The 24,591-nt window shown below is 25.3% G+C and overlaps 1 protein-coding gene across 2 annotated transcripts in view; it reads right to left on the bottom strand.

Moving 5' to 3' along the window:
* Positions 1-24,591, bottom strand: part of LOC113389348 (putative inorganic phosphate cotransporter) — a 228,131-nt gene that overhangs the window by 61,144 nt on the left and 142,396 nt on the right. The window contains exon 2 of one of the 2 annotated variants that reach the window (XM_026626403.1): positions 5,411-5,468. The exons of the other annotated variant lie outside the window; for it this stretch is intronic. The gene's annotated coding sequence lies outside the window, so the exon portion shown is untranslated. The remainder of the gene's footprint in view (positions 1-5,410; positions 5,469-24,591) is intronic. 2 annotated transcript variants of the gene reach the window in all.

Below are 24,591 nucleotides of genomic sequence, written 5' to 3'. Positions count from 1 at the left end.
TTTTGCTTTCGAAAAAAATAGAATAAAGGAAATTGATCCACAATATTAAGAAAAGTGTTAAAAAAAATGTAAAAAAATTCTTTATATAAGTAAGGTATATATGATAGGAGGGTGAAAATTAAGGGTTACATGTATTTCTCAATTTTGCTTTAGAAAAAAAAGGAATGAAGCAGATTGAATTGGTCCACAATATTTAAAAAAATATTAGGGGAATAAAAAAAATTATCCACAAAAGTTAAGTATTAGGGAAAATAAAAAAATATAAACAATACTTTATATAATAAGGTATATATAGTAAAAGAGTGAAAATTGAGGATTCCATGTATTTGCTTTGCTTTAAAAAAAATAAAAAAAATTGATTTGATTCACAATTTTTAAAAAAGTGTTAGGAAAAATAGTAAGAAAACTTTATATTGATTCACAATATTTTAAAAAAGGTGTTAGGCAAAATAAAAAAATATAAAAAATACTTTATTATATAAGGTATATATATAGTAGGAGGGTAAAAATTGAGGGTTGCACATGTATTTCTCAATTTCGCATTATGAAAATTATAAAGAAAATCGCTCCACAATATTTTTTAAAAAAGCCCTAAGAAAAATAGAAAAATAGAAAAATATAAAAAAATCTCTATATAAATAAAGGATATATAGTGGGAGGGTGTAAATTAAGGGTTGCATGTATTTCTTTCTCAATTTAGCTTTAAAAAAAAAATTAAATAAAAAAACTGAAAAATATAAAAAATACTTCATATAAATAAAGGATGTATAATAGGAGGGTGAAAATTGAGGGTTAAATGTATTTCTCAATTTTGCTTTAGAAAAAAATAGAACAAAGAAAATTAATCCACAATATTTAAAAACGTGTTAGGAAAAATAGAAAAATATACAAAAATACTTCAAATAAATAAGAAGTGCATAGTAGGAGGGTAAAAACTAAGGGTTTCATTCTCAATTTCTATTATTTTCTATTATATTTTGGGCCACAATATTCAATAAAGTGCTAGAAAAAATAGAAAAATATAAAAAATTACTTCATATAATAAAAAATATATATAGTAGGAGGGTGAAAATTGAGTGTTGCATGTATTTCTCAATTATGCAATACAAAAAAGAAGAAAATTGATTGATTTAAGAAATATTTAGAAAAAGGTTAGCAAAATAGAAAAATAAAAAAAACTCTATACAAAAAAGGGATGTACAGTAGGTGGATGAAAATTGAGGGTTGTAAATATTTCTGAATTTGGATTAAATAAAATTGATGCACAATATTTAAAAAAGTGTTAGAAAAATAGAAAAATATAAAAGAAACTTTTTTTATATGAAGTACATATATATATAGTAAGAGGGTGAAAATTGAGGGTTTCATGTATTTCTCAAACTTACTTTATGACAATCAAAAATGTATCAGGTAAAATAGAAAAATATAAATAATATTTTTTATATAATAAGCTATATATAGTAAGAGGGTGAAAACTAGGGGTTGCATGTATTTTTTATTCCTGCTTTATGAATAAGTAAAATAAAAAATGTTGACCCACAATATTTAAGAAAGTGTTAGAATAAATAGAAAAATGAAAAAAAAACTTTATATAAAAAGATATATAGTAGAATGGTAAAAATTGAGGGTTACGTGTATTTCTCAATTTTGCTTTAGAAAAAAATAAATAATTAAAATTGATCCACAATATCCAAAAAAAGTATTGGCAAAAATAGAAAAGTATAAAAAACTAACTATATATAAATAAAAAATATTAAAAGATTACATGAACCCTGAGTTAAAAATGTTTGAGTTGAATTCGACTTAAAACCTAAAATAACTTTTATTATAGATATTGTATATATACACTTAGTTTATTTATTTATTCAAATTGGTAGCTAAATTGAGTCTATTTATGATTTAATGCGAAATTAGTTGTGTCATTTCTGTTGCAACGTCAAGGTCGATTTCATTAAATGCGATTTAATGCATCCATTTTATATATATATATATATATATATATATATATATATATATATATATCAAAACAAAATATTCGACATTTTTAACCCGACTATATTTTACTCTAAATTAATTCAATTACATAAAATGTATTCAACGGACGCTTCGCCGAAGGTTGTTTTATTTATCTATAAATATATGCAATGGCATTTCATCCCTTTACAAAGTACACTGTTGGTTTTTGGAATATATTTTGAAGTTATTAAGCAATCAAAATATGTATCATAAAATTTCACTAAGTATCACATTTATAAAAAAAATATGATAGAAGAAATTGATCCAAAAATACAAGAAAGTCTTAAAGGTGGACAATTTTTACTAAAAATAAGGAATATATAAATAAATGCTGGCTGATTCTCAATCATACTGAAAGTGATTATAAAATTTCATAAAAATCGGTTAAGCCGTTTCGAAATACAGTACTTCTTAAACTTAAGTTCTATTAAATCCGTATCATAAAATATGTATTACAAAGTATATTTTTCTTGGTGATTCATTACAAAAGTGAGATAATTTATGAGACATGCCGCATAAATTATGCGTAGCTGTAAATTTTTTATCAATTAATTCTAAATTGTACAAATTGCGTCAAAGACTCATTACCTCACTGATAAGATGATGGATATAATATATTTTTATCTTATCTTCGAGAAAAATTCAATCAACTAATGCGCCATTTATGTAAAAATTATGGACGACAAAAATACATTTTAGATTTTCAAAATTTTAGTAAACGGCGCACAAATTTTTGGGAAAAACGTTGATGAAAAAGATCAAATTTTGATTCAGGCATATTTTTTTCAAATTTCGTCTCAAATGATTCAGAATAACTTGAAACGTTGAGAAAACATGAAATTAACAAATCGGATTTTTTCGCCAAAACAAAAGTTAAAATCAGTGATTTTGTGTCCCTAATTTTTTATAAATATAAATAATATAATTTATTTATTCATAATATTTAATATTATTTTTTATTAATTTAATAAACCAAATAATTATTATTTTCTGTAATTTTTTTTTTGCTGCCGATGCAAATATTTACTACTTCGCAGTCTAAATAATAATTGTTTATGTAACTTGACATATTTATATTGATAAAATTGACACGTATTTTATGCTTGACACAAATTTAAATATCAATAGCACTATAAACATAATATTCAAAGATAAAATTTTGTATTTTGTACATTTTCTGAAAAATGTCCTTTTCTAATATGTTACAAGTTTAATTTTTTAAAAAATATTTTTTTGAGTGTTTTTGTGCTGGTGGTGTGTAAAATGTTTCTCTATGTTTATAATTATTTTATTAAATGTATCAAATTTATTGTAGTTGCTGAATGATGACACACATTTGGTGTCGAAACGTATAAATAAAAGTTTTTAAATACTTTATTACATTTTTAATTCAACGAATGGGCTGCTAGTTACTTTGAAATATGTCTCAACGTCGAAACAACTATTAAGATATATTTCTGATATAATTATTCTAGAAATTTTTGAAAAATAATAAATTAATATATATATTAATGTAATTATTTATCCTGCAGACGTTTCCAGTCTTTATTAATATCGTCTGCAGTGTAATTACTAATGAATTATTATTATAAAAAAATTAAATATAAATTAAAATTAAATAAATTATAAATTTAAATTAAAGTAAAAGTTAAAAATAAGTTTGCAAAAAATTAAGAAATGTAAGTAAATTGTACTTTAAATTTCGACGATTTTTTTAAGAACAGTATGACAAAAAACCATTCATTCACCAAACCAGTCATTTTTTGAATATGATATGCTAAATTAATTAAATTTTTAAACAATTCAACTTTTTTAAATTAATAATTTAATCAAATTCTGAAGAACATTTTATTATGAATCTTCCATTTAAATTTAAATTTTTAATGAATATGATGAATATTTTTAAATTTAAATATTAAAAATCATAATAATCAAAACTATTTCATTATGTTTTAGTTTTTATTTTGGTTTGATAAAAGTGTTGGACTACAAGAGTATATATTTATTTTAATCAGAGTTTCATTACAAATTTTTATTTTATTAAAAATTACACTAAAGACGAGTCAAATCAATACTCGAGACATATGCAGAATTAATTATTAAATTAATTAAATAATAATAAAATTAATTAATTTTTAAATAATTCAACATTTTTAATTTGATAATTTAATCAATGTCTGAAAAACGCTTTATTATGAATCTTGTGATTAAATTTTTAATTAAATCAATTTAATCAAATTCGTTTTAATATTTAATTAAATCCAATAGTCTTTAATTGAAGAATAATATTGTGTAATATGTATATATATATATATATATATATATATATATATTATATTTCAACAGGTGTGCCCAGGTGAAACCTGATATAACCTGTATCATGACATTGATGAAAAATTTGTTGCGAATTTGTAGGCGTATTTAGTATCCATTAAAAATTCATTTTTTAAACAAAACGTTTTCTTTTGACAATTTTTTTCAAACTTTGGAACCCAGAATTATCAATTGTTGATATATATGAGCATGAAAAAGGTGGTTCTATGAAAAATTCTTCAAAAATTGGATTTTTTTTTTTCTATATATAAAGTTAGAGCAAATTTTTTTTGGAGAAGTTAAAAAGTTTATATTTAGGAGCACAAAAGTTGCTCCAAGAAAAATCATTTTTTTAAACAAAACATTTTTTTTGAGAATATAACCTTGGGCCAAAAATTCTTAAAATTTTGAGACGGTGTCTCATAAAATAGGAGCACCTTTACAATCCTTCAAAAAAATCTTGAAAAACTTAGATTTTTCCTCTGTTTATGAAGTTAAAAATTTTTGGCCAAGCTTGAAAGTTAATATTTGGGAGCACAAAAAAGTGTTCCAAAAAAATCCATTGGAAAGGGTTTTTTTGCTATTTATAAATTTGAGACAAATAAGGAAGATTTCTGGCAAACTGCAGAAAGTAGATAGTAGATCAAGGATAATATAATATCAAGACTACTTTCTTGGTACTAAATCTGTGAAAATGTCCATTTACTTGCTGTGCCATCAGGCGCATTTTACGCACACTAAATATATAGCATTTTTACAATTTTTAGTACCAAGAAAGATGGATAAGATAGCGTTGCCATAACAACGCAATGTTACCGCAGAATTGGTCTTTAATATCATTTATTTAGAAGAATTTCCATAAAAGTTTGTATTTAGACAAAATTCTTCTCTGTACCAAAATTTGGAACCCAAAATACATAAAGCAGATATAAGGTTCTCCAGAAAAATCGATGGAAAGTACTTTATTTGGGTGATTTTTTTTTTTTTTGGAGAATTGAGGACACGTTTTTCGAAAATAATTAAGAGTTCTTCAGACCACAAATCTGCCTTTAGACAGAATATTTATTAATACTAAAAATACCTGTACAGTACTTGAATTCACATCATGCCAATTGACAGTATAAACTTCTGAGTCTTACCTGTAACAAAAATAATTTCTGATTAATAAATTGATAAAATGAATTATAAATTTCACTAATAAATATTTTTATTAATTAATTTTACTTTTAATAATAAATAAAATTGTCACCAATTATAATTGCAACAGCTGTTTTTGCTTGTTTGGATGAAATCCAAAATAATATTTGGCAAGACTGCATAAGAACTATTATAACAAAGTCATTGATAATAAAGTGTAATTTTAATAGAAAAAAATACAATCTGTATTTTCTAAGAAACAATAACATTACACATACATATTGTTATAAACAATATTTTTGTTCGAACAATTCCGGAGTAAACATGAACTTTGTGGAAAATATTGGATACGATTTTGCAAAACAATATACATATAGTGATGGATGTTTTCGAATTCGTATCGATAAAATTGTTATAAACAATATGATATCATAGACTATGTAAATTTGTAGAAAATTAAAAACACTTGCACATATTTTATAAATAAAATTTATCGTTTCAGTCAAAAAAACATTGTGCTATCAGCATTTTCAATGGCCATTTTAAAGTAGACAGACAGAATTTTTGTAGAGCATTGGGATGTTAGAAAATATTATAGATTATTAAATTTTGTACAAATTTGCAGAATATTGCATTTATATAAAACAAACGGTTTAAAAGTTACACACGATTTAGAAGAAAAATACATAAATTAGTTGCCAACTAAAATAGTATAAATAGTAGAGAGATAAAGTACGTAAATTTAATTTATTTATAAATATTATTATTATGTAATGTCTTATTTAATTTAATAATGCAGTAAAATAGGTATAAATATAATCTCTTGTGGCGTTATCAGATTATAAAATGTGAATTTATGACATTTAAGTTACAAAGTTGCACCTAATATCTGATTTTAGTACAGGAATTAATTACATATATATATATATATATATATATATATATATATATATTGTAAATAAATTACGGTGTAATTTATCAATGTATCAATTTCCCCAATCTCTATTTCCAATTTGGCCCATGTTAAATTTTGCGACTCATTTACTAAAAAGTTTCTCATCAGCCAAGAAATTTATTTATTAGTCGTAGTGCAAATGAGAATTTTCAAAATGCAAAATGTATTTTATTGCTTCATTAAAATTATTATTTATTACCATACGTCATGTTTTGTGATTATAAAAATATTCAATTGATCTAATGATGGTTGTAAAATAGGTGATGACACGTGTTAAAAATTAAATCTAGCAAATTTTGCTCTAAATGGCCAAATAAAATGGGATCGTTTTGTTTATTTGAGGCCTAAATTATCGTCTACATTAAAAAAATAATTATCAGACCAAAATGTTAAAAACACCAATCAGCACTATGTGTCTTATTGTTAATCTAGTGCTAAAGGCAACCCAGTGGTTGACCCCATTCTCAAAGAATTATATTAGATATAAGTTTGAAAGTGATGAGAGTATATATTGCAAAAATGCCCAGAAAAGCCATTTTCACTTAATTATATATTAGATCTGTAATTTCGAGTAAAAATCTGATATCACTACTGCTTGATATCAAGCTGATATCGAACCAGAAACAAGTGGTTGTTAAACTCCATATATGAGAAGCAATTCTTTCACGTTGAAAAATTCTGCAGTTTTTTGCTAGATTTATATTTTTCACGGTTTTCTAAAAATAATTATTAATTTCTTAGATAATGTTACTGTCTGCTTTTATATAACAAAAATATCTAGGAATTATTTTATGTGGAAAAATAGAAGTAAATAATTACCTTAAGGCCTCAAGGGCAGGTTTTTTTAGTCGAACTGTAATTTAGTAAAATTAAGTAACCAATCATTAAATTATAATAAGAATAGCGAGGTTTTGTTATAAATATTATTATAGTGCCTTATCAATAAATTTTATATTTTAAATTTTATTTTATATTAAAAATGCGTTGGAAAAAGAAATTTATAGAACCAGATGACCAAGTTCTTTCTTGCTAAAAAACTTTGCAATTTTTCAAAGTTTTTCATAAGTATTAAATTTATTATAATTATCTACATGTTACGACTTTTCCAGGAAAATTTAAATACGTTTTTCTGTTAAAAGTGCGTAGTTTTCAGCAATTTGTGTCATTCAAAAACCTCACATTATCGCAATTTGCAATATATATTAATATATATATTGTCCTCCTTCGAACCAAGGCCGGTCACTGTACCAGCCATGTAATTATGTAAATATTTATTATTATATTTATTATTTATATTATATTTAGTCGTGATAAGAATATCACCTTCCTAATAATATTAGTGACGAACAAACAAATCGAATTATTTCAGATCATATTTAATACTTATTAATTTTAGTATCAGATAAAATTAGTAAGTGAATTGTCTGAATCTGAAAATTATAAAAATGTCTTACTTTATTAATAAATTGGGGTTTACTATATTTAAAATAAGTTACTATTATTTATTTTTATTATGTAATTTTCTTATCGATGTAATTATTTTCAAGTTTGTATGTATTTAGTTTTTTCTCCATACAAAATTCTATAATTAATGTGAAATTCTCTTTTCTTTACAGGAAACAAATTTTCTTCTGACATCAGTCGCAAAGTGTCTCATTTAAATTTAGACCAAAGAAATAAATGTCGTCTACAAATACAAATACAAATAACTTAGACAAACACAAACACAAGCATACACACACAAACACACATTTAAATTGTCATCTAGACAAAGTTTTAAAATAGACAAGTAGTGTCAAGAACCGAAAGATATGCTGTGAATTTTCTTATTTAATGGACTGACACCAAAAAGAATAATAAAGTATGGATAGTTATTTTTTGGATTACTAAATGAACTAGGTGTAAGTGGCATAAATTTCCGATACATGTAAATAATTAACTTAATCAATAAGACGTGAGATTTAGGTATTTAAATACACTTTTGAACTGTTTATTTCGAAAATTAAGTTTTTACTTCTACTAAAAAAAATCATTGCAATTCGTAATTGAAAATATTTTAATAATATTTATAATTGTATTATTTATAATGCACAAACACGTATGTCCAAAAAGACTTAATTCAAACATTTTAGTGCACTAATTATGAACTTTTTGGGCATACGGAGTTTTATTGTTATAGTCAATACAAATAACTAGTGGTGTATGACATCGTGCCTTCAGGCAAATTGCTGGAACTTCCCGTACCGTAATAAAATATTCGAGAAATTGTTTTATCAATACAAGCAGAAAGTTTTTTGAATCATTCAAATCGGACGCTTTGTTCACTCAAAAACTGCGATTTTTTGCACATTTATCTCTGTATCTTCGAAATGGCGGGACCTGTCTCTGCCAAAAACTAATCACTTCTTCTCCCAATCATTACAAATTGAATGTTTTTTAGATCATTCAAATCCGATACTCCGGTCTCTCAAAATCTCGATTTGTATTTTCCGCACTCTTTGCTCCGTATCTCCGTAACGGCTGGACCTGCCTTTGCCAAAATCTAATCAGCACATCTCCCTATCAATAGAAATCGAATGTTTTTTGAATTATTGAAATCGGTTGATCGGTGTTTCCGAAATCGTCGACGAAAATCTGTATCCGCACACACGCACATACATCCATTTTTTCTAAAGTATGCTAAAATGTTCAGAAACCTTTGAAACGTAAAATAAAAATTTTCATTTTCGATTTTTTTTGCGATTACTATAACTTACCCTACGGAAAGTTAATTAAAATTTATTTTCAACCTTATTTCTTGAGGTGTGCGTAAACGCATTGACGTCATTCGTTTCTTCATTACGCAAAATGGAAATCTCGAGGAGAAACTGACGCACTTGAACGAATTCAAAAGTTTTTTTTATTCAAATTATTGCAAAAGTGCATCGGTTGCATGTGCAATTTTGAGAGAGTTCGTGGAACTTGCAAAAAAAACTATGGATGGGATTTTGATCAAATTTGGTAATTGCAAAGTAACGGCTGGACTAATAGTTGCACACAAATAATCAATGCGAGGAAATGAATTTTTCGAATTAGTTCAGCCGTTTTTGAGAAAAGGTCATACACAGATATACTTTTAACCAATTCTGGTATCAAACGATTCAGAATGACATGAAAGGTTGAGTAAATATAAAATTTGCATATGTGATTTTTTGGGGAAAACAAACTTCCTGGAAAGTTAACAAGAAGCATTAATGTTCAATCTTAAATAAAATGCACTAGAATTTTTTTTTATGTTAATGTAACTGTTCTAAAAATATACGAGGTGTGTTCAAAAAGTACCCGGAATTTTTAAATTTCGCGGGTCTGGAGTGTCTGATTGTCAAAATTTTTTTTTTATTGTGTTGGTATACATGCCCCTAAAGTATGATGAAATTTTCAGCTATATTCACTGTTTACTTTGTCTGTGGTAGTCGCTAAGTTCGACGTGTTTTTCTGAGCTCGGCGATTTTTACAATGGAAGAATTGAAAAGTCAAAGAATTTGTATTGAATTTTGCGTAAAAAATGAAATAAAGTGTAACAAAGTGTGTGAAATGTTACAAAAAGCCTATGGTGAGTCTGCTATGAAAAAAACAAGTGTTTACGAGTGGTATAAGCGTTTCCAAGATGGCGACCCAGCACGTCAACAAACGATGAAAATGTGAAAGAAGTGGAAAAAATGGTTATGAATGATCGCCGAATCACAATTAGAGAAGTTGCTGATGAAGTTGGCATATTAATTGGCTCATGTCATAACATTTTTTCAAATGTTTTGGGCATGAAACGAGTGGCAGCAAAATTCATTCCAAAATTCCTCACTCGTCGTTGCTTGTTCGTAATTTTTTGGCCAAAAACAATACCGTAGTCATGCCCCAACCTCCATATTCACCAGATATGGCTCCGTGTGACTTTTTCCTATTCCCAAAGTTGAAGAGACCCATGAAAGGACGGCGGTTTTCCTCGATTGAAGAAATAAAGGCCGAATCGCTGAGAGTGCTCAAGGACATATCAAAAAGTGAATATCAAGGGTGCTTCGAAAATTGGAAAAAACGCTGGCATAAGTGTATTATATCTGGGGGGGACTACTTTGAAGGGGACCACATTAATGTAGACGAATAAATAAATATTTTTTTGAAAAAACGAAAATTCCGGGTACTTCTTGAACAGACCTCGTATAGAAGCCAATTCTGACGTAAAATAGACTGCTATGTTACATAGTAGTATTCATACAAATTTGTTCCAAAAACTGTTAAAATTCTATCTGGTTGCTGTGCAGTCAGGCGTTTAGGATAGAAAATCTAACCTAGAAAACGCACAAGCATAAAAATAAGAATCTTATCCCAAGTGCATCTTTGTGATTTGCTGTAATAACATAGGAGTGAAGTTGCATTTTATGTGTAAAACGCCTGACTGGTCAGCAACTACATAGATTTTGACAGTTTTTATTACCATTTCATATGAAATTGTTACGTAGCATTGGGAGAAATTCTTCTATCATCAGAAATCATTCTATCTGCCTAATTATTTTACGGCCGAATCGGTCTAAACAATTTATTCAATGTATATATATATATATATATATATAACTATACACGTCATTAGATAAATGTGTGCTTTTAGAGCTCTTTCTAAATTAATTAATTGTATTTTTATACGCTAAAGATGAGTCAAATAAAGACTCGAAACGCCTGCAAGATTCATTTAAAAAAATTTAACAAAGAACTTATTTGTATTTTTTCATTCAACGTTTAGATGGATGTCTGATAATGAGTAAAAACATATTTGTTTTATTATATTATTTACATATGTTTGTTATTCATTTCTTAATTGCATTTCTTATTTGAATCATCATAGAAAAATGTTAAAAATCGAAGCGCATTTCCTCCTCGATCATAATAATATAAATATTTATTTTATGAGTAATTATAAAAGTTGTGTATTGATCATAATTTTAAATTGCTTTTTGTATATTTACATTGTAAGTTTCTAATGCAATTTGTAACGAAAAAACGACGCTGTTGAGGATTGAACTAGTTTTTCGACTTCCTCTCGCTTTTTTTATAAATCTTCTGTAACTTCAAAATCAGTCGATTGATAGTAATACATAATATACCATTAGGTGAGTTTGGAAAATTTGTCCAAAATTTAATAACAAGTATTATTTTCTAACATGGTAAAGCTCTAAAACAACTCCAACTACTCTAGAAATGCGATGCAAAAAGCAAAATAATTGTTACATATTGAAAAAATCATTTTCGCACTATTACAACTCTACATTTGATATGTTCTGTAACTTTCAAAATTAAATAACAAACATTATTGTCTAATTTAATATTGTTCTACAACAACTCGGTATACTCAAAAAATTAAATATAAAGTGCAAAATTTTCTCACATCAGCAATTCTAAACAGAAGTCTTCAGTTAATATGGGTTAATTTCTTAACATTTTTCGGTTATTTCTTCTGTAACTCTCAAACCATTCGATTGATATTGATGATTAGGAAAATTTGTACAAAATTAGATACTAAACAAGATTGTCTAACATCATAATCTCTACAGCAACTCAAATTGCTTTAAAATGCAATGCTAAATTCAAAATATTTCCCATAAGCAACCCTCTGGTTTTCTTTTGTATATCGTTTTACTCAAACTAATCGTTTGATATTATTAGTGTATTTGGGAAATTTATTTATAATTGAATATATGACAATATTGTCTAACATCAAAAGCCCTACAACAACTCAGTATACCCTAAAACTGCAATAAAAAAAACATAAAACGCTAAACATACTTAAAAAGTACTCTGGAGTTAATATTCGATGATTTTGTACTACTTTTTGGTACTTGATATTTCTTCTGGAACTTTCAAACTAATCGTTTTTAATAATTAGTATATTTCGAAAATTTGATTGGAATTAAATATATGACAATATTGTCTAACATCATAATGCCCTACAACAACTCAGTATACTCAAAAGTGCAAAATATTCTCAAATTACTATGGGGCTAATATTTGATGATTTTGTAACACTTTTTGGTTCGTTCTTGATATTTCTTTCGTAACTCTTAAACCATTCGATTAGTATCAATGATGTATTAGGAAAATTTATACGAAATTAAATTATGAACATTATTGTCTAACATCATATGCTCTACAACAACCCAAACTGCTTTAAAATGCAATGGTAAATCCAAAATATTTTCCATAAGCAACCCTCTGGTTTTCTTTTGTATATCTTTTGTAAATTTCAAACTAATCGTTTTTTATTAATAGTATATTTGGAAAATTTGTTTGGAATTGAATATGTGACAATATTGTCTAACATCACAAAGCCCTACAACAACTCAGTATACCCTAAAACTGCAATGAAAAAAACATAAAACGCTAAACATACTTAAAAAGTACTCTGGAGCGAATATTCGATGATTGTAACACTTTTTGGTACTTGATATTTCTTCTGGAACTTTCAAACAAATCGTTTTTAATAATTAGTATATTTCGAAAATTTGTTTGGAATTAAATATATGACAATATTGTCTAACATCATAATGCCCTACAACAACTCAGTATACTCAAAAATGCAAAATATTCCCAAATTACTCTGGGGCTAATACTTGATGATTTTGTAACACTTTTTGGTTTGTTCTTGATATTTCTTTCGTAACTCTTAAACCATTCGATTAGTATTAATGATGAATATAGGAAATTTGTTCGAAATTAAATGATGAACAATATTGCCTAACATCAAAATGCCCTACAACAACCCAAATTACTCCAAAAATGCTCTGTAAACTTAGCAACTATTTCCATACCACGAGTTTAAAATTTATTGTAATGTTTTCCAACAAATGTTTCAATTTTCATTTTTCTTTCGATTTTGATTTAATTCTGCTCGTGTGTCATTATTGTAATAAAATAGAAAGTGCTTTCTGTCTGTAAGTGTCACAATTTGCGATTGCGATTGCGATTTTCTACTATACAATACAAGAGATTATTTCTAGAACCGGTTAATGTAACTGTTTATTTAACATGATTTATATTAGCGAAATTTAAATATTCAGATCAATCATATGAGATCGTTATTTAATTTGTTGGGAGAAAAAAATTGAATAAATTATTATAAATTATTGGGTCGTCTGGGAAACAGTTACTTGGTAATACTAATGGTAAAACCAAGATTTTAAGAACTCTTTTTTTAGGTAGTTTAAAACCTTTCCTAAAAAACCTAAAAAAATCTTATATATCCTCATATACTTGTTCCAATTTCTGAATATTATCTGCCAAACCAAACATTTACATTTTATTAATTTATTGTTCAATTTGTTTCTGTAAACAAATTCAGCATTTCTTACAATGACGTCTTTTATTATTTGTGTTCTGAATAATAATTGTTAATCTTCAAGGATTAACAAAACCACAATTTAAAGGGCACCATAAAAAATTGCAAACGTGATTCGAATATATTGTTTTGTTTATTACAATTGTTTTTTAAATCTGATCGATCAGTCACATGTTGTTTTTTTGTATTTGTAATTAGCAACGTTCTTAAAACATGATTTATGATTCACAAATTTATTTATTTTGTTTTTGTAATAAATGATTCATATATTAAGCATCGGAAGATTTTTTTATAGTCGATACTTGATTTTGTTTACCTAGGATAAAATTCTCTGATAAAATAGAAATGTTATGTTACGGGTCTATTTTCGATCAGGCGTTTTTTATAATATAATAAATCATTTATTTCGATTTCATTACCGATTAATAATAAATAAAACAGCACAGAAGCCGAGAATTCATTTGTAGTGTTTATTTATATAGAAGAGAAACGTCAAATTTGCTGCCAAAAATTTGTCACGTGCGTCCTAGAAAAGGTCGGCGGCAAGGACACCAATAATAATTTTTATTGTTTTATTATATTTATATTGCACCTATATAAATGTCCTTGGAATCTTTTATAATTATTATATTGGATAACCGGAAAAAATTTAAAAGACTCCTGACCGCATTAATTAATTAGAACATTGACAAATTATTACTAATTAAGAAACTTTAGTCCCTTATAATTATTTTACAATTTTTTAACTTCCCGTAGGGTAGTTATAGTAATAGGCCAAAAATCGAAAATGAAGTTTTTTGCATTTCTCTACGTTTTGAAGGTTTCTGAACATTTTGGCATACTTCAGAAAAAATGGATGTGTGTGTATGTATGTCCGCATTTTTTCGTCCACGTTTTCGGGCGCACGGATCAACCGATTTGAATGGTCCAATCATATAAATATATGATTGGAATGTTTTCCTACCATTGGTAGGTAACGTATAAGAGAAATATAAAGAAAAGAGAAAAAGAAAGAGAAAGAGAAAAAGAAAGAGAAAGAGAAGAGAAAGAGAAAGAGAAAGAGAAAGAAAAGAGAAAGAGAAAGAGAAAGAGAAAGAGAAAGAGAAAAGAGAAAGAGAAAGAGAAAGAGAAAGAGAAAGAGAAAGAGAAAGAGAAAGAGAAAGAGAAGAGAAAGAGAAAGAGAAAGAGAAAGAGAAAGAGAAAGAAAGAGAAAGAGAAAAGAGAAGAGAAGAGAAAGAGAAGAGAAAGAGAAGAAAGAGAAAGAGAAAGAGAAAGAGAAAGAAAGAGAATAGAAAAGAAAAGAAAGAGAAATATAAAGATAAAGATAAATAGAAATATAAATAGAAATATAAAGATAAATATAAGATAAATATAAATATAAATATAAATAAATATAAATATAAATATAAATATAAATATAAATATAAATATAAATATAAATAAATATAAATATAAATATAAATATAAATATAAATATAAATATAAATATAAATATAAATATAAATATAAATATAAAAATAAAAATAAATATAAATGTAAATATATGATTGGATACCTACCAATGGTAGGAAAACATTTGATTCCTATTGATAAGGAGATGTGTTGATTAGGTTTTGGCAAAGGCAGGCCCAGCCGTTACGGGGATACGGAGCAAAGAGTGCAGAAAATACAAATCGAGTTTTTGAGAAAACGGAGTATCGGATTTTAATGTTCTAAAAAACATTCAATTTGTAATGATTGGGAGAAGAGGTGATTAGTTTTTGGCATAGACAGGTTCCGTCATTTCGAAAATACAGAGCTAAATGTGCAAAAAATAGCAGTTTTGGGTGAACTAAGCGTCCGATTTGAATGACCTAAAAAACTTTCTGCTTGTATTGACAAAACAATTGCTTTTGAGGATAATTAATAATTAATACATCTTTTTTTATTTTCCATAAAATATTTTTGTAATTTTGGATTAAAAATTCAAAAAATTGTCCTGGCTAAGCACAGTCTAAGCGCCACTCTGGTACAAATGTTTACCCAAGTGCGTTTAGACTGTTTATGCACAGGAGCACTTTTCCAATTTTGTAAAAACTATTGAAAAATGTGAAAATGCCGCCAAGCTAAGCACAGTATAAGTGAAGATGTCGCACAGAATTATTTGCAAATGCGTTTAGACTGTGACTATACGGTAGCACTTTTTCAATTTTGTGTAAATTAGGCAAATATTTTTTTTTGAAATTGAATTCGAAATGAAAAGACGATTGTTAATGTTCTGGAGATAAATTGAATTATGATTTACATTTGATTTGCTCACAATCAGATATAACAAGATCATGCAAAAATAATGAAAGTTACAGTATTTGTAATAATATATTTGAAAACGTTTAAAATTTCTCTATTATTTCATTACGGTATGGAAAGTTCTAGCAATTTGCCTTAAGGCACGATGCCATACACCACTAGTTTATTTGTCAAATAATTAAAAAACAATCTCTGTTTGCTTTTTGTGTTCCATGAATTTACTTTTAGAATTACCAAAAATACCTGGTCAAATCTTCACCAATGTTGATCAGATTCTCAGGCGAGATGTTCTAATATCAAAAATCTGGTGCTCATTTGTTTTATGCAACTTTTTACTTTAGTATACTAAAAAAATCTTTTCTAAGAATTTAAATTACCAAAAGCGTAGGCAAATGATTGCTGATGAAACAATAAATGATGTTCGTCCACTAATAATAAATGATTGAACCGATTAGGTAATCGTTTTCGTAGTAGCAACTGCGCAACATTAATCCGTCAATCAAACCGTCATTTACAAATGGGTAATTACATTATTGTTGATCAGGATGTTGTCAGAAAACTCTGATGATGAACTTTTAATTCCACTTCCTTCATTTGTTTTTTTTTGCGACGAACCTACCTTTGGCTGATTCAATTTTATTTGGAAAGGTTCTCAAAACCAACTTAGAAATAATGGGAACAAATTTTTGTGGATAACTATTATTGTGTATAAATACTGCCAATGCTTCTCTAAAACGACTTGACCAATTTTTATGAAATTTTTCAATATTACTGTTAATCGACCAACATCTACTTTTCAAATTGGTGATAAGGGTTGGCGGTTTTCAGGATTTTTTTGAAATTTTTTTGGCATTTTTTTTACTTTAATTTTACCTGAGTTAAACAGGAACACATACAACCCTAAATTTTTACCCTACCACTGCAAATCTCTATTTCATTAAAGATATTTTAGAAATCGAACAATTTTTTTCCACTTTCAATCAGAGAAATTTTTCACCAAAATAAAATAAAAAACTGACCGACTTATATATATTATTTATTAATGTATGAATAATTGTAAAATTAATATTTTTTTCACTTTTTAGTATTAATGGGATGTAAGCGATTTATATTAATTAATGTCTTAATAAATAAATTTATATTAATTAAAGTTATGTTTTATGTTAATAATGATTTTGCAATATCATTTTTTTAACTATCATATAAGTTATAAATTTATACAAAGTTGATTATTTATTTCTATTCAAAATGATTTCGATTGCTTTTTCTAAATTTTAATAATTTCTCTGTATTTTTATTATTTTCATTTTTTTCCAGAAATTTTATATTAATTTGAAATATTAGTAAAAATTTCTTCATTTATTATTTGATTTGAGAAAAAACTATTTTTTAACTTCCAAAGTTAGTTTTCGTGTAAAAAATCCGATTCGCTAATTTTATATTTTCTCGACGTTTCAAGTCGTTCTGAATCAATTGAGACAGAATTTGAAAAAAGTATGTGTGCGTGTGTATGTGTGTGTGTGTGTGCGTATGTGCGTGTGTGTGTGAGCCGATTTTTGAGCTTTGGTTAAATTTGACTTTTTGTCCAATTGCTTAGACTTTTCGTCAAATTTCTCATCAGTTTTATATTAAATTATTTAACAATTATTATTTTAGAATCTTTTAGCGAATTAAACTTTTAATCGCGTGCAGACTTTTGTATGATATTGTTTACGAACACGGAAACTTTATAAATTATAATATAAATAGTATAATTATGAATACATTATTTGATAGAATAGAGATATTATAGAGTAGGAACTAGGAAGTGAATTGTATGAGTAATATTACCCATATCTTTATTATGTTATGAGAAAATTTTCACTTTTTATCATATTTCTAAAGAAAGGAAGAGAATATTATATATATATATATATATATATATATATATATATACTAGCTGACCCGTCAAACTAATATTCATCTAGAACATATCCTATTAAATTTAATTAAACAAAGTCTGTCAAAACAATTTGAGATTTGACGTATGAGTCACCATCCATTGTTTCATTTGAAATTACGTTTCTACAAAAATTTTAAATTAAAAATGTAAAGTTTTAAACTGTTTTGAAATAATTTCTCACTTTTCCCACAATTTCTGGATTATCACAAATATTTGAAGACTAAAAGCAGAAAGTTTTTTAGATCATTCAAATCGGACGCTTAGTTCACTCAAAAACTGCCATTTTTTGCACATTTAGCTCTGTATCTTCGAAATGGCGGGACCTGTCTTTGCCAAAAACTAATCACCTCTTCTCCCAATCATTACAAATCGAATGTTTTTTAAATCATTCAAATCTGAAACTCCGTTCTCTCAAAAAATCGATTTGTATTTTCTGCACTCTTTGCTCCGTATCTCCGTAACGGCTAGACCTGCCTTTGCCAAAAACTAATCAGCACATCTCCCTGTCAATAGGGATCGAATGTTTTTTAAACCATTCAAATAGGTTGATCCGTGCGCCCGAAAACGTGGACGAAAAAATGCGGACATACAAAACACACACACACATACACACACATCCATTTGGTTTCTGGGGTATGCCAAAATGTTCAGAAACCTTCAAAACGTCGAGAAATGCAAAAATTTTCATTTTCGATTTTCGGCCCATTACGGGAAGTTAAAAATATTTTACAAATTTTTAAAAAATTACATGATTGTGGGTAGCAATTACAAGATTACTATTGTTCTAGTAAAATGTTTTTGAGAATTTTTTAACGTATTGAATGATGACACACGTATAGTGTCGAAACGTAATAATGAATAGTTAATTATAATCAGGAAAAATAACTAAAATTTTTGAATCGATGTTCCTATTTATTGGTAGCAAATGGATATGTATGTTTTTAAGTAAAAATTAATGTCATGCTGCTTGACATCAGACTGTCTAACTAATTACATAACAAATATAGATTTGAACTGTTAATTAGCAGATGATTATCTTGTCTGAAAATTTACATTGTTATCTAACAATAGGCAAAATTGACTTATTAATATTATTGACTTTTGTATCACATTTTTAACATCCAACCTTCTGGTGATTTAATAATAATCAATGATATATTTGTAGATTTATTACAGATTTCAATGTATAATTTTAAATAATATAAAAAATATTTTTACTATGCCAAAAAACAGAATCTCCATCGATTACCAAATAAAGTAGGAAATAAAACTTTAAACCTCTTGCCTCATTCATGTATCTATTATTATGAGATAATCCATTTCGTCTGAAATAATAAAATTAATCTTGATAGACGTGTAATATAATTTTAATTCCTAGCACGCACAAATAATACAAAACCGTCATTTATTTATTCATTTACAATGAAAAAACATTATGATAAAAAATAATGTTTTAACCTTCCGTCGACCTCGTCACGGAGTAATCATGATAAAAAAATTAATGAAATCTCTTAAACGTTTATGTAATAATATATATAAGATTATGAGATAAGGTTTTTTTGAAAATTCTTGGAAGATTTGTTACAATTGATAATGAATTTGAAGTATCATCTTGCAGAGGTAATAATGAGTATTATCATTACATTATATGAGTTATCTAAAATATAGTATGAAGTTACAATTTTATATATATATATATATATATATATATATATAATTTTCATCCATCCATTCCACAGTTTCTCAAACTATCCTCAAGGTCAACCCCAAGGCCGATACAAACTATCTTCAAACCTCAAATCTTATCTTTTTATCGTTTTATCAATTTTTCGCGATTTTTGATTAGTTTTTCCCGCCATGTGATTCGATTTTTGTCGTTTTTTCGATTTTTTTTATTATGACATACCAGATGAAAACAGGTCCGCATCGGTTTCGGTTTCGGTTTTGGTTTTGGTAATAATTAGGGTCCCGTACTTAGATTTAGTTCCCATTTTTTGTTGGCCGCAGTCCGTTTTCGAGTTAAACTTGAGATTCGCCTTTTCTAAATCGGTACTATCTAAAAATGATCGAAAAGGAAAAAATCCACCATTATTCTAACTTGATTTAAATTTTGTTTTATGCATTAAAATTTATTCATTTTTAATTGACAATTTTTTTTTGTAAATAAAATTAATATTTTTGTGAAATTGCCTCAACGACGATTTATAAATTCATCAAGGATGATTATAAAACTCAAACATGAATTTTTGTTCGATTTATAAGATTGTAACTAGGATTTACACAAAAACCGTCATTTTAGTAAACCGGTTTTCGAATAATATTTTTTCCGAACCACCGGTTTTCGAATTTTATATAAGAAATAAATTTTTGCTGGATTTTGTAATAACAAAAAAATACCGACAAATTTCGTGTGATTTAAAACAGTTTTTACATAATTTATTTACTATTCAATTTTATGGATAGTAAAATTTATTTTAATTTTAATTAGAAGAGCAAAGAAATAATTGTTGAATTGGTTGCATTAACTATGAAAATTATTATTAGTTATTCATGCATCATTTTCACATATAAAAATGTATTTTTTTTATGATAATGAAAGGAAATGATTTAAGTAAATGAAAATATTAAATTTTTAAATAAAAAAACTTTTATTAAATTAAAAAATGGAAAGATATTAGATATATATTATTACATAATTATTAACCTCAAAAATTCAATTTTAAAAACAATTAAGCAAAACACCGAGTAATTTCTATTCTGAGCAATCTTAATTTATTAATTTCAGATATTCTAATTAATTTTTGTTTAATAAAATATGATTTCAAAAATCAAAGGACGTCTATCGATTTGTCATTTTTCATTTATACAGTAAAAACCGATTTTTTTCACTGAAAACCGGTTTTTGTATTTTATATTTTCTTCCCGAAAACCGGTTTTTGAAAATCGACAAACCCTAATTGTAACCTAACGCTTTTTGTTTTATTTATAAAATGTAATATAATATTTTGTTTAGTTTGAAATTATGAAGACTTTTTCTGTTGGATTTGAAATTACAAATATTTTAATTATTTTAAAATTACAAACATATATCCTTTTGGATGGTGACACAGATTTTTCTAATTTTCACATTCTTGTTCAACAAGTATTTATGTTTTAATGTATGTATTTTTTATTTAAAAATAGAAACAATTTTTTTATAGAATTTGAAATTATTCATGGACTTTTTTTGTATAAATAATATTATTTTATATAAATTTATTTATGTATTCATTTAAACTTTTAACTTTTTTTAGAAATCAGAATTAGATTCGCTTTAAAATTATTAACAAAACTTTTTGATCGATTTACATAATTATAGGGTCTTTTTATCCTGATTTTCTTTTAAATTATAAACAAGAAATTTAGTTCAAACTAAAATGTTAAACATACTATTTAAGTTAGAAGAACATGTTTTGTTCAATTTAAAATTATGACAATCTTTTTCATTTGAAATTATAAAAGTTCGAATTATGATTATGAAAAACTGTTTTCGGTCAATTTAAAAAAAAAAAACTAATTTATTCAATGAGTTCTCTTTAAAATCAAATTCAAAACATTTTTTATCCAATGTCAATTACTAAACAAAATTTTTGTTTAATTAATATTAAAAATGGTCTGTTTTTAATCGATTTAAATTTATAAACAGATTTTGATCTATATTTGTTCAATTTGAAATTTCAAACATTTATAATCGATTTAAATATATAAACACTCTTTTTAATCGATTTAAAATTAGGAGCATTGTAAAAAAAATTGTGCAAATAAATCAAATATTAAATTTGATTTACTGTCTAATTTTTTAACGAAAGTTAGTTAAAGGTTTATTAAAATGTCTATATAAAAATTAAATCTAGTAAAATATTAAATGGCTTATTAAAATTAAAATGTTAAAAATTAGCTTATATATTCTATTCATATTTTATTACTAACTATACCCATTATTTATGTTTAAATATTTTTTAAACAGTTATTTTTATTCATTATTGAAACTATGAATTTTATCCGATTTTGTTTGATTAAAATTAGATTTTGATATAAAAAGTAGAATATTATATTTAATTATGTAACTTTTCTTACATCAGAATTTAATTGCCGAAAATAGCTTGACGATAAATTATTACAAAAAGAATAAATTTTATATTTTAATGATCATTAAATATTTATTTATTTTACAAGCCGTCGATATAATAATATTATATTAAGGTTCAAGTCAATATTTTGCAGATTTAATATAATTTAATTAATTATTAGCTATTTTATTACTTATTTATTTATTATTTAATTTATTTACTATAAACTTGTTTATATTTAGTTAATTTTAATTATTTTTAAATATAACTAGTTTGTCGCAAGTATTTTTTAAAAATTTATTAAGTATTTTAATAAGCTTTACAATACTTTTACAATATAATTATTTTACTTAACAAATTTTAAGTTATTTTATGATATTTTAACAAATTTAAGTGTCTTATTGTTATTATTATTAATAATATTATCATTATCATTTTCATTATTATTGTTAAGTATTTTTACAATATAAGTTTTTTTCTTTTACAAATTTTTAGGTATTTTGATGCAGGAAATATTTTGTTTCACAATTTTTTTAAGTGTTAAGTGTTTTTAAAATATAAGTTTTTGGTTAACTAATTATTAAGTATTTTAACAATAACAGTCATATGAAAATAATAATTAAAAAAAAAAAATAAAATAAAATTTTGTTTCACAATTTTCAAGTGTTTTTAAATTATAAGTTTTTGGTTAACTACTTATTAAGTATTTTAACAATAACAGTCATATGAAAATAATAATTAGGAAAAAAAAACAATATTTTGTTTAAATTATAAGTTTTTAATTAACTAATTATTAAGTATTTTAACAATAACAGTCATATAATAAAAAAAAAGAAAAATACAAACAAAGAAATAATAATAATAATAATAGTAATTTAGAAGTATTTTTGCAACAGAAGTATTTAGTAATATAACTTTTAAATAATTTTAAAAAATATTACTTTTACTGATCTATATTTATAAACAAATAAATGAATATTAAAAAAAATAATCGTCGTTAAGGCAATTTACGTTTAATTATAAGTTAAGTTATATATTAAGTTTATTTATAATTTTATTTTATTATCATGTATTATGAAACTTACTGTTTCAAATAGCACTCCCCAACACTATAAAATCACCATTTTGACCAAAAAAAATTTCATTAAATTTAATTTCAACTATTCCTATTTATCCTACATATTTTTAACTAAAATAATTTTTAAAAAACATTTTAAAAATTAATTTCGACCGACGTTTTTACCCGATTCGACCTAAACAATGACTGACTCTACAATTGCAATAACTTGTCGATATAAATTCGACACCCTTCTTATCTATGGTCACTATTTTCTTATTTAAACAAAACGTCGACTCATAGCTAAAATCTCTATTTATTTACGATAATTATTATTTTATTTATTCATACACATGATTCATTTATAGATCGATAATAAAAATATTGATTTACGTAAATTTCTTGAGTAAATATTTGGTAGAGGAATGATGGATTTTGTTTTTGGCACATGATGGACGCGTGATCGAAAAATAAGAGAAATAAAATATTTACAACACGAATAAAAAAGTAACATTTTAAATAAATTTAATATTTTTTATAAATAAGTTATAAAATTAATTAATTAGTTAATGAAGTAATAAAATTGTTTCTAGTCTAAAAATAAAGCTAAATTATTTCTGAACCAAATTTTTTAATAAGACAGATAAATTTATTTCTAAAGGAGCTTAAAAAAATAAGTAAATATTTATTATTGTTTTTTATTATAATTTAAAAAATATAGATAAATTTAAAAGCAATTTTACCTAAAATTTTTCTTGTGATTTAGTCTTAAAGCAAGTTGCATTAATTTCATTAATAATTTTCATACGTTTCGAGAATTACTTTGACCCTTCATCGGTGCATAAACACAAAAATAATTTTTAAAAAAATACCAAAACCAAAAGGAACAAATTACGTGTATAACATTTATATATTTATGAAGTTAATAAATATCAAATATTTTGAGTTAAAAATTTATATATTTATATTTTGAGAATTAACCCTAAATTTAACGATTGTTTCATTAAATTAGAAGAACCTATTATTTATTTATAAGAAATATTCCGTTGCTAATTAATATATTCTTGGTATTACTTATAATTGCATATGCAAATAAATTATTACCATTTGTTTTCCCGAACAAATATCATTTACATTTACTTGAGAATTCCATTTCTGCATGTTTTTGTGATAAAAATGCATTTGTTTTCTTCATTAAGTGCAAAAACTGCATTGTGGAAAAATGGAATCAGGTAAACAATTTTAAAAAATAGGTCTATTTTTAGATGTTGAATCCAATTTAATATAAAGAAGTTTTAAGTACTGTTATACTAATACATATTGCTCCTATCCTGGTTATATATATAACGCATTCCCGCTTAGGACGCGGTTTTTGTCTAGTATCTGGTAAATCGTCTTATCGAGGTTTTACTGCAT

The sequence above is a fragment of the Ctenocephalides felis genome, unplaced genomic scaffold (assembly GCF_003426905.1).
Source record: "Ctenocephalides felis isolate EL2017-DRISC unplaced genomic scaffold, ASM342690v1 CF-g0.4_SCAFFOLD_03573, whole genome shotgun sequence".
Taxonomy (NCBI): Eukaryota; Metazoa; Arthropoda; class Insecta; order Siphonaptera; family Pulicidae; genus Ctenocephalides; species Ctenocephalides felis.
Note: the sequence above shows the minus strand (reverse complement) of the source record. Positions and strands in the feature narration are given on the sequence as shown.